The sequence below is a fragment of the Hipposideros armiger genome, unplaced genomic scaffold (assembly GCF_001890085.2).
Source record: "Hipposideros armiger isolate ML-2016 unplaced genomic scaffold, ASM189008v1 scaffold_466, whole genome shotgun sequence".
NCBI classification, from domain to species: domain Eukaryota; kingdom Metazoa; phylum Chordata; class Mammalia; order Chiroptera; family Hipposideridae; genus Hipposideros; species Hipposideros armiger.
The window spans coordinates 391918-400528 of record NW_017731816.1 but is presented as its reverse complement, the minus strand read 5'-3'; the positions used below and the strand labels follow the sequence as shown (position 1 = coordinate 400528).

The 8611-nt window shown below is 52.4% G+C and overlaps 1 protein-coding gene across 4 annotated transcripts in view; it reads left to right on the top strand.

The window, feature by feature from the left end:
* Nucleotides 1–8611, top strand: part of PAK4 (p21 (RAC1) activated kinase 4) — a 57621-nt gene that overhangs the window by 10856 nt on the left and 38154 nt on the right. The window contains exon 1 of one of the 4 annotated variants that reach the window (XM_019666317.1): nt 2085–2334. The exons of the other annotated variants lie outside the window; for them this stretch is intronic. The gene's annotated coding sequence lies outside the window, so the exon portion shown is untranslated. Of the gene's footprint in view, nt 1–2084; nt 2335–8611 lie in introns of those variants that run through there. 4 annotated transcript variants of the gene reach the window in all.

Below are 8611 nucleotides of genomic sequence, written 5' to 3'. Positions count from 1 at the left end.
GGAAGGAAGGAAGGAGGGAGGGAGGGAGGGAGGAAGGAAGGAAGGAAGGAAGGAAGGAAGGAAGGAAGGAAGGAAGGAAGGAAGGAAGGAGCTGTAATAAGTGGTGATCGTGTTATTGCCAGAATGTAAGGTGGGGGATCCACCCTGGGTGAGGAGTACAGGGCAGGCTTCCTGGGGAGGAAATGGCACTTGCAGGATGAACAGGAGTTGGCTTAGGGAGGAGAGTATGGACACTCAGGCCGAGGGAGCTGCCAGTGAGAGGTCCAGGTAGGAGTGTGCCGGACACTAGCTGAACTGAAGGAAGACTAGCGTCAGTGCCAGCTCTCCAGGTGGTTGGATTTGAGTCTTCACTGCCACTGGGGCCTCTCCATGGCTCAGTTTCTTCCTCTAGAACTGAGGCTACTCTGGGTGTCCTGGGAGAAGGCCTGAAATGACCTTGGGCCTGGGGAGCCCTTATTCCTTAGGCTGATTAATAGGGGCAACTAATTGAGGGTTTGGGTGTGCCAAGTCCAGTGCCCCGTGCAGTACTGCCATGCTTCTGCCTGATCCTTCCTGGAATCCCAGGAGGTGGCTACAACCATCTGACCTGGTTCCCAGATGAGGAGGGTGAGGATGACACCAGTGATGCGTGCTTGGCCCATCGTGCCAGCTGGTGCTGAGCAGATGTGGTGGCATCTCTTCGTGGTGCTAATTTGCATTTCCCTGGTGTTCAGTCAGGTGGAGCGGCTCTCCACGTGTTCCTGGAACATCTGGAGGTCCTCTTCTGTGAAGTGTCCGTTCACATCGCATGCCTGTTTTCCCCTTGGGCTGTCTGCATGTTTCTTTTTTATTTCTTTGAGTTAAATCCTAGATTCTGGAGGAGAACCTTTGTTTCTAAGATGTTACACTATCTTCTCCCCGTTTGTAGCTTGCCTTTTCACTCTTTTTTTTACTGTCTTTTGATGAACAGAAGTGCTTAATTTTAATGTAGTCAAATTTGTCGCTCATCCCTTTATAGTTTCACGGTTCTGCCTTTCACATTTAGCCTGTATTTGTTCTGGAATTGGGGTGTCGGGGGTAGGCATCCAGTTTCATATTTTCCACCTGGATCCCTGTTTATTAAAAACAGATCAGCTTTCCCCACTGCTGCCCTCATCATAAATCACAGCTCTGTGTAAGTGGGTCTGTTTCTGGGAGCTTCTTTCGTCCCCTTGCTGTTTGTCGATTCCCACAGCAACACCACACTGTCCTCATTTCTATAGTTATAATAACTCTTGGTCTTGGGAGAACAAGCCCTCCCACTTGTTCTTCAAGACAGAGTCTTGGCCATTCTTGGCTTTCTGTTATTTTGTTTAAATATTAGACAAGCGTGTGTCACACAGACATGACATCAAGTCTTCCAGTCTGTGAACGCAGCCTGTCTCTCCATTTATTTATGTCTTTTCTGATGTCTCTCAGGAAAGTGTCACAGTTTTCTAGCGCAGTCCTTGCCCACCTCTTGTTGGACTTGTTCCAAGGTACTTCGTGACATGGGAGGGGGCGCCTGTGCCCTCCTCTCCCGCAAGGCGTCTTGCTTCCTAAGTTGGGCCTTGCTGGGCGAGGCTCCCACAGCATCAGCTGGGTTCACCTCCCCCATCCCCTGCTTCCTCCCTGGTACCGCCCCTGGGCCCTGGCAGAGGACGGGCAGGGCGCCCACAGTGGAGGTTGTAATTTTCCTGAATGATTTCAAGGGCTAATTAAAGGTTTTCCTTGACTAATCAGCTTATGGTTTAATTATTGGGGAACAGACTCAGGGATGCGGGGAACAGCTCTGGTGGGGTCTCCTCACAGCCTGGTGGAAGGAGGTAGGGCCCAGCTCTACCCCGTGGGGGTGGCAGGACTGAGGACCCCCGGCACCCTGCAGTGGGCCAGCTGGGCTTCTCCATGCCTATGAGAGAGGAGGTGGAAGGCGGAAGGTGTGGTTGAGGTTAGAGTGGGTCCCTTCCTGTTTACATTCCTTCCATGGCTCCTGCTGCCCAAGTGGAGGCCAGGACCCAGTCCCTCCTCTCGTCCCCAAGGCCCTGCCCGCTTCTGCTGCTGGCTGCGCTTCAGCCCGGCTGGCCTTTGTTTAGTGCTCTCATTTCTTTGGGTCTTGGCCTGAAGGTCACCACCTCTGGGAAGCCTTCTCAGGCTGCCCCACCAGCCAGAGCAGGTCCAGAGCAGGTGATAAGGTCCGCCCGCCCCTTGCCCGCTGTCAGGGTCATCCATTCCACCACTGATAAGTGCATCGTAAAGGGGGTGCCTGGGCTGGGCCCTGTGGTCCAGCGTCTGTGTTGCGGGGACCCAAGAGAAGTGGTTCCGGACTGGCGGTCTCAGGTGATGGCTGGGAGTGGGTGTTCAGGCTGGGAGGGAGGACTGTGCCGTGGCCAAGGCCTTCCCAGGGAAGGGGGCTGGCTGGACTAGACTGGACTGAGGATGGGCTCCTGGGAGTTTGTAAGCGGGGAGGGGCCCCAGAGATGGCCGTGCCAGGCCTGGCTTCATTCCTTGCATTCCGTAACAGGCCCCAGACTCCCCGTGTCCCAAGGTGGGGGAAGGTGGGTAGGCAGAGAGGGGCCTCCTGGGCACTGACCCTGCCCCTCCTCACCCCTCCCCTTCCCTTGCCATCCCAGCTGCATGCCTCATTAGTCTGTCTTATTTTACACCCCCCCCCAAGGGGCTCAGGCCTGGGACTGTGTCCAGCCTCCCCCGACCCCCAACCCCTGTGCTAACCACTGGCTGCACATTAGAGTAATCTGGTGGGGCGTTGATACAGGGGCACAAGTCCAGACCGTCTGAATCCAAATCTCTGGCTGTGGGGCCTGAGCATTGAGTTTTGTTTTAAAGCTCCCTGGGTGACTCTAGTGTGACTTTGAGCTGGGATGAGAGCCACTGGCCTGCAGAAATGACAGCCAACATGTATTTGCTTTTGCGATGTTTGGGGCCCTTTTTAAGGCTTCTGACATGGTGTGATTAAGTCATGTCTCCCCCACAGCCACACTGTAGGAACATATGACTACTCCTCCCATGTTGTAGACGAACAACTGAGGCCCAGAGAAGGCTCCCTTTCCTGCTTGGCCGTGTGCGCATCCTCTGTCACTGTCCTATCTTCCCCCCTTCTGGGCAGCATCTCTCTGTCTCATCACACACACACACCTGCCGCCTTTCCTGCCCTCAATTTCTGCCTCCCCCCCGCCCCCCCGCCCAAGCTTTCCAGACTTCCCTGTTTAGAGCCAGGATCCCACTGAAAGCGCAGAAGGGAGATGGTTTCCACAGGCCCAGGACAAGGACAGGAAGGATGCTGATGTCACTGCCAACCAGCCTCCCTTGCTGCTCCTGCCACCTGGAGTTGGGGGGGGGGGCACCCATCCCACTAAAGTCAGCTCTGGGGCCAGCTCTGCAACCTTGCAGAGATGACTGTCCAGGCGGGCGGACCTTGACAGATCCTGTGACACCCGCCCCCCAGACCCCCTCCGTGGGTCCAAAAGTCTGGTATTGTCATCTGTTGCCATTACCATTTCAGGCTCCTGTGGAGTGGCCAGTGGTTTAATTTCAGCAAAGGTTTATGCTAAGATATGATCATTGCTTTGCAGGAGCCTATTTGATGGGAATGAGAGAGAGCCCAGTGCTCCCAGGCCCAGGCAAGGGCTTGGGCCCCCTGCTTCTCCTTGGGCCTCTCCCGGCTCTAGCAGAACTTCATCTGTGACTCTCTGGCCAGGCCCTGAGGTCTCTGCATTGGTTCTCACATCTGGAGCAGGAGGATTCTTGCTGCCTCCCAGGGTAGCTGGTGGATTAGTGAGTCAGCCTCCGTGTGTGAGGCTCAGCAGAGGGCTGCCATGACTGTGTCGGTAAGGTTACTGCTGCCCCAATTACTGTACAGTCATTAGAGGCAGGGCCCATGTTTGGATTTAGTAGTTAAGATTCAGGGGGGTGACAGATCCATAATTCTTGGCTGTTATGACTAGGTCACCTTTTCCTTTTGTAAAATGTTTAAAGCCTTTGCGTTATGGAAGTGTTCGCGTATACGCAAGGATGGTCTAATGCCCTCCTCACCTCCCCATTGCCAGCTTTAGTGGTTACCGTTCGTGACCAGGCTTTTCCATCTGCACCCTCACCTCCCAGATTGTTTTGAAGCAATTCACAAACATCATATACTTTAGCTATAAATATTTCAGATTTTCCTTCTGTGCGAGATAAGGAATCTTAAAAAAAAATAGCCACAATACCATTGTCACAGGAAAAAAAGAAACAATAATTTCTTCATATCCTCACATTTCCCTGATTGTCTGTCCTTTTTGTTTTAATTCGTCTGTTTGATGTGGAGTGCGGACAAGGTCTATGTTTTGCATTTGGCTGATAGGCCCCTTACGTCTTCCGTGGTCCGTAAGATTTACTCCTTCATCTCTTCTGTGTGTTTGCTGTTTGGGTAGTTTATCTATCAAAGACCCTGCTTTTTTGTTCTCTAGAGTTTTCCACAGTCTAGATCTGGCTGGTATATCCGTGTGGTGTCATCTAATGTGTTCCTCTGTCCCCTGTGAATTGGGACTTAGGTCTAGAGGCTCAGTGATATTCAGGTCCTCTTTCTTTCATTGGCAGTGCTGTATATGAACACCAGGTCAACAGCGTCTGGGTGACTTTTTTTTTTTTTAAAGATTTTTTTATNCGCCGGCGACTCATGGCAGCCCAGCTCCAGGTCGAACTGTTGTTCAGCATCTTAGCTGTAGAGGGCAGTGTCACTGGCCCTCATATGTGGGATCTGGACCGGGGCCCTTTGGCGTCCCAAGCCAGCTCTTAACCAATGCGCCACTCGGCTGGTCCTGGTATTCTTTATAAAGATTGCTCAGGCTGCCATGTGGGGAATAGATCATGGGGCAGCTGTAGGGGGACCCAAGGGGAGACTGCTGTGATAGTCCAACAGAGGGTGGATAGGACGAGGGTAGCAGTGATGGAGGAGGGTCCTATGTGCTGACCAAGATTCTGAGTACTTCACTCACATTAACTTATTTGATCTTCACAACAACCTACAAGGTAGATAGCTGTTATCATCCCCATTTCAGAGAAGAGGAAACTGAGACCAGAGAAGTACATGACTTGCCTAAGGTCACACAGCATGCAGGTGGCAGAGGCAGGACTTAAACTCCACACTCTTGGGCTCCAGAATCACTGTTTGTTGCGGTTGCCCTCCAGTGATTTGGATGTGGTTTTGATAAGACAAGGCCATTTCCTGTCCAGTCAGTTCTTATCCAGGCCGCTTTATAGATGGAAGCTCCTAGGGGGCCTGTTCAACCTGGGTAGTTTCTGGGCACTGGGTCACTATCGCCCTCAGGGCCCTCACAACCCCCTTCCCTTTTTTGTCCACTGCCTCACCCCTCCTTGTCCTGCTGGCTCACTGTGAGCCAGACTTCCTGGCCAGACGCAGCTCTCGGGGTGTCCCCAGCAGCTGTTTCTCCCATCACCCGAGCTGGGCGGCCACAGAGGCTGCCAGCAGGAAGCAGTCTCCTTCCAAGTCACAGCCAGGGAAATGGGACCCTTCCCGCCCCAGCCACCCATCTAGGGCTGGGGCTTATTGTGTGCTAGCTGCCTTGGCCCACAGGAAGGTTGTGGGGGTGGGCGGGGGGAAGGAGGGTCAGAAAGGGAGCTTTCCCAAGTCTCTGGGGAGCCAGCTGTGGCGGATGTGACAGAAGCCACCACTTAACTGCAGCCTGTCTCCTGGGGCCCTCAGGCCCTGCCCTGCCCTCTGCCAGGACCATATAAGCCACACACGTTTCTCCGTTTCTCAGCCTAACCTTCCCCCACCCCACACCCCACCCCTGCCCGCCCACTGAGGGCCCCTGGGGAAGAGAACATTGTTGGTCACCTGTGAAATGGGCTGTTGGGAGGACGGGAGGAGATCAGGCTGTAAAGCGCTTATGTGGGAAGTGTCCCCCTCTGGGCTGCAGCCTCCTCCTCGCCTGCTCTCAGCCTCCAGTGATGGTGCAGTAACCCCCAGCTCCTGGCATACCGGGCGCTGGATGTGTGCTTTATGGCCATCATCAGGGTGGCACCTCCCGCAGACCCTGAGGAGGAGGTGTTATTAACCTCATTTCTCTTTTCCTGCATTTTAATTTTAAGGAGGCACATTTTTGCTCCATGTGCATGTATTACCTGATCTCCTAAATAATCACTGAAACACTGCACACAGCACAGAGGGATATACGATGACAAGGACATCTTCCCCACTGCAGCTGGCGGTCCCCTTTTCAGAGACAGCCATTGTCTCTGGAAAAAGAAGAACCCAGTTTCTTCTTTTTCTTGTGATGTTTGTTCCTGCACATCTTCTCCCCACTTTATCTTTACTTTAAATGGAGCCGACTTCCCATGTTTGTATTCTGCTCTGCCCACTTGCGTTTTTCACTCTTAGGTTCTCTGTCAGGACACAGAGTGCTTCCTCATGTTTGCTGTGGCTGTGTCATGTGCTGTGGCATGCACATATCCCCACAGCGGGCCGTTCAGGCCTTTCTAGGGTTTCCCTCCTCAGAACAGGGCTGCACATGCCTGTGAGTACAGCTGTGGATTCACATCTGGAGGTGAGTTGGGGGTCTGAGCTGTGTGTCCCGGTAGCTCTGCCGATGGTGTTCCAGCCTGCCTGAGAGCATGTGCCCATTTTCACCCCCAATTCCAGTGTCTGATGGCACCAGGGTTTCCTCTCATGCCAGCTGTGTGGACGGGGTGTTATCTGACACTTCGACCTTTGCCAGCCAGGTAGGTGCCAAATGGTCCTCACTGTGGCTCTGATTTTAATATGAGTCAAGTAGAGCATCTTTGTATTTATTGAAAGCTCTCTGAATTTCCTTCTCTGGGAGCTGTCCATTCATGATATTTTTACTTTCCCTGACAAGGGGAAACTGAGGCATGGGTTGGAAGCCCCACAGCAAGTAAGTAGAAGATCCAGGACTGGAGCCCAGACCTACCTGGCTCCAATCTGGAGCTCTTATCCTGCCTAACACAGCGGAGGTTGAGGGCACGGATTCTGAAGCCAGCTTTGCCACTAGCTGTGTGATCCCAGACAAGTCACTTCATCTCTCTGTGTCTTGGTGGCCTCATCTATGAAATGGGAATGTTAATGGTACTTCTTCAGAGGGTTGTCTTGAGGTTAAAAATGCATAATCATCAGGCAAATTGTGTAGTAAGTGCTCAAAGACTGTTAGCTGCTAGTATTAGTCCTTACATTAGGTTGTCGGAAAAGTCATAACGTCTTTTTTCTATGTTTTTTGTTGCAAAAACGCGTGATGACTTTTCCAACAACCCAGTAGTATTACTCTGTATTATTAGTATTAACAGGCAGTGTTTTGAGTGCTTTCTGTGATTAACTTGTTGGATCTTCTCAGCACCCCCAAGATGTGTTACTATTATTCTCCTTTTATAGGGGAAGAAATTGAGAACCTGGGAGACTTGCCTGGGATCACACAGCCAGCAGGGCTGGGATTTGGCCCCAGGCTGCTCTCTGTCGGTCTGGCTCCAACCACTATGGCGGCCACCTCTGCCACCCCCTTCACTAAGCCGGAGGAATTAGGAGGCTTTCTCTCCTCTCCCCCTCTATTGTGTCCTCACTGCAGGCAGGCTGCAGCAGAGCTTTGGAGGGGAACACCTTGACAGGGGGGAGCACCAGGCACGGTCCCCACATAAGGGCCTCCTTTTGGGCCCTCCCTGCTTCTCCCCAGGTGCCCCCGTCTGGAAACTCCTGATAAAGCAGCATTGTGCTGAGGTTTCGGCTGGCTTCCCCAGTCTGGTTTCAGCCACTCCCACACCACGGGAAGTGGCCTGCTGTCCTGGGCCTCCTCCCCTCCCGCTTCTCCCCTCTGTCCTCCCCTTTGCCGGCAGTGCTGAGAATGGGGAGAAAGTAGGACATTGTGGGAGGGCAGGGCTCTTCTGTATATCATCCCCAAGGTGAAGACCCCCCCTCCCCCAGGGAGTTCTGCTCCCTCTCTCCCTCAGAACCCCTCCTCTGCTGCCCACAGGAGCCTCCACAGCCCCATCCCTTCCCCCACACTTTCCCCACAGTTTCACAGCAGCCTGGCCCCAGATTACTTGACTCTGATATGCTGTGTGTGTATATACATACACACACGCACGCATGCGAGTTCGGGCAATTAAGTTCGCGAACTCATCCTAGAAAAAGTGCTACATACCTCATTGCTAAGTATCACTACCGTCACCTTCAAAGTACTCCCTTTGGGAAGCTATGCACCAATGCCAGCACCTAGTCCACCCTTCAAAGCAATTTTGGAACTCTTTTTCTGGAATGGCTATCAGAGCTGTCGTCGTATTACCCTTGATGTCCTGAATGTCATCAAAATATCTTCCTTTCAATATTTCATCTTTGGGTAAAGAAAGAAGTCATTGGGGGCCAGATCAGGTGAGTAGGGATGGTGTTCCAATACAGTTATTTGTTTACTGGGTAAAAACTCCCTCACAGACAGTGCCGTGTGAGCTGGTGCATTGTCGTGATGCAAGAGCCATGAATTGTTGGCAAAATGTTCAGATCGTCTAACTTTTTCACGCAGCCTTTTCAGCACTTCCAAATAGTAAACTTGGTTAACTGTTTGTCCAGTTGGTACAAATTCATAATGAATAATCC